This window comes from Diabrotica virgifera, chromosome 4 (assembly GCF_917563875.1).
Source record: "Diabrotica virgifera virgifera chromosome 4, PGI_DIABVI_V3a".
Taxonomy (NCBI): domain Eukaryota; kingdom Metazoa; phylum Arthropoda; class Insecta; order Coleoptera; family Chrysomelidae; genus Diabrotica; species Diabrotica virgifera.
This window is the reverse complement of record NC_065446.1, coordinates 187,577,506-187,580,517: the sequence shown is the minus strand read 5'-3', so window position 1 is coordinate 187,580,517 and position 3,012 is coordinate 187,577,506.

Below are 3,012 nucleotides of genomic sequence, written 5' to 3'. Positions count from 1 at the left end.
CGCATCATTAATTCCTGCATTTGAGAAAATGTTCGATGCCATATTTCGGGGAAACACTGTTGATGTATAGATTATTGCATAAATCAATAGAATATTATAGTCATACTTTCATTTCAAATTAGTTCATTTTTCTGAGAAATTAATAGTTTAAAATATTTGCATTTCATTCTATTTCTATTACGCCAGTCAATGCGCGAGTTTAAGAACAAGATATTACTTCCGAATTTTATCCTACTGCATGGATTTTAATGAAATTTTGGGAGTAGCCCAATCTTATGATTCAAAGTCTATCCTATATACTATGGCGCTTTTATCATGGGGGATATTTCCACCACTTCTCGGGGGTGGAACATTTTTATTTTCGAATTACATGGAGAAAAAGGAAGATTTTTAAGAAAATTTAAAAATGCATTCTATAATTTGATCAGGCTTTTTACAAAAACCATCCATTTTAAACCCGTTCAACTCCCTGAAAGTAGAAATAACACTATATCAAAAGGTATTGCAGAAGAAAAACAATGCATTTAAATTTTGGTGGATGAGAGGTAAATGTATGTACTTTTCATTTTTCCTTAAAGTACATTAGTCATATAATTTGTGCAACATATCTCGCTTACTTTGAATGTAACCGGCATTTAATGGTGCTCGTTTTAAAGGCCCTTTCAGACACTAAAAAAGGCGTTGGTAGCATTATACATCTAAAACCTACCGTTCCTCTGTCATTTCAAGTTGAATACACCAATTTGAGCATGCACCAAAAAACAAACTCTTTCACCTACCATATCTCTTTTTGTATTATAAATAGAACATTTACGAAGGAACAAATCTCTTTGTTATTTATAATCTAAAAAAGTTTTATATAGTGTTTTTAGTTCGATTCATAGTTTTTAAGGTATTCACAAAAAACCGTCTGAAAAGGTGGCATCTTTCAATGAAAATGGCCAATTTTCAACTACGCATAACTCAAAAAGTATTGAGTTCTCAAAAAAGTATAGACCAGTTTTTGATTAGAAATAGGTTCTCTAGCCACTTCCGTGCTTATTTTGACCAACAAATTTTCCTCCCCAATATAAAAGCGCCATAGTATATAGGGTAGATTTTGTTTCTTGAGCTATTCCATACTTACTGTAAAAATATCAAGTACATCAATGTAGTAGGATGGAATTCGGAGCCAAATACCCTCATTGACTGCCCTATAATAATGCTCTGCTATGATCGCCTGATAGAGGACACACACAAGATTATAGCAAAATTTCTATTTACTCTAACTTTTCGAATTATTGAGCTATAGCAACGAGTGTTATGTCATTGGAAAGGTAATTTTGCATTATTTTAAAAAACGTAAAATTATGCAGGGTGTATCTGAAAAAATTAAGATTTTTTTCATTTACGGTTCAACCGGAAGCCATATTTTGGGTAAAATTTATTGGGATAATAGATAATAAAGTGCCATATATGTCTGCCAAATTTCAAATTTTAGTTTCTATTACAAAGGAAGCTACGGGCACTGGAATATTTTTTTATTGAAAATTTATAACTCCCCTCCTATGGGGAGGTAAGGAATCTGATTAATGTCATTCAATTTAACGATAGGATATAAAAAATATATCAAAAAATAAACAAATTCCTTGGAGCCATTTTTGAGAAAATCCAGTTCAAAATTATGTCAAATTTTGACCCCTTAAATATAGGCAACCCATAACTTTTTCTAAAAAACGATAATATTCTTCTTATAGCCCCATCTTTAGGCTATATAACGACATTTTCAAATTAAACTTATCTTAAAAAAGTTTTTAGATAGGTAGAGAAATGTGTCGGGTGGGCGGTCGACCATGTTGGCCGCCATTTTGAATTTGGAAATGTCAAATTCCGTATTTCTATTTACCTATCAATGAGCTAACTTTGAGTTAAATTTCATTCGTTTCGGTCAAAATTTGCAAAAATTTGCCCTAAATAACCCCCCTATTTCGGCCCCCCTTTAAGAAGTTTTTTTTTAAAGCTTAGTTTTTCGAGAAAATTCTATTTAACTTACTTATACCGAATTTCATCGAAATCGGTCCGGTAGTTTTTGCTGGGCGGTGGCGAAATACGTACGTACATACGTACAGTAGCAAATATGAAAGAATACCCATGAACGAACATATAAAACACGCTGTATTTTCCTGTAACCGTGTCAAACAAAAAATTGGACAGCGCAAGTACATGTAATAATTATTGCTACATGTACTTGCACTGGACAATTTTCTTTGTGACACGGTGACAGGAAAATACAGCGTGTTTTATATGTTCGTTCATGGGTATTCTTTCATTTTTTCGACTGTACGTATAGCTGGTTCCTAAAAAAACTGATACGACTCTTTAGTAAGATTTAATAATTTTGAGCAGTGTATGATTGGTCTGACATTATATTATATTTATTATGACAGACAAATAATAAAATAAACAAAAAAACAGCCCTTTTTTGAGGTTGAAGTTATCTGACAAATTTTAAGATTTGGCAGTGACAGTGACAATATGTAAATAATAAGTAGTTATCCTTCAAAATATAATAAATTAAATATAATTAAACTCATATCCATTACATGACACCTCATTAAAAGCTTTTTATAAGAACATAGTCAGCGAATTTGAGATGGCTTAGAGCCAGACTACATCAAGATCGCATATAAATCTTGCTTCTAATTGCCTTGCAGCGAGACCAAAAACTAAAGAAGAAGAAGAAGAAGAAAGCATACTGCTCAATTTTCTACAAAATACGCTTTTGTGCCTGGTTGCACTAACAGATCTTAAGCTTCAGCTTAGTTAAGCTCTACTTATATATAGGGCCTCCTTGCGTATCACTTACGTTGCACCATAATTTTAGATTCTTACCTTATTATCAATTATATCTATTATTATATTATGGTATTCTTATTGTAATATATTATAATAATATTATATTAATTATTATGATATTCTTGACTTAAGCTTAAGATCTGTTGGTGCAACCGGGCATAAGAGTCGTATCAGTTT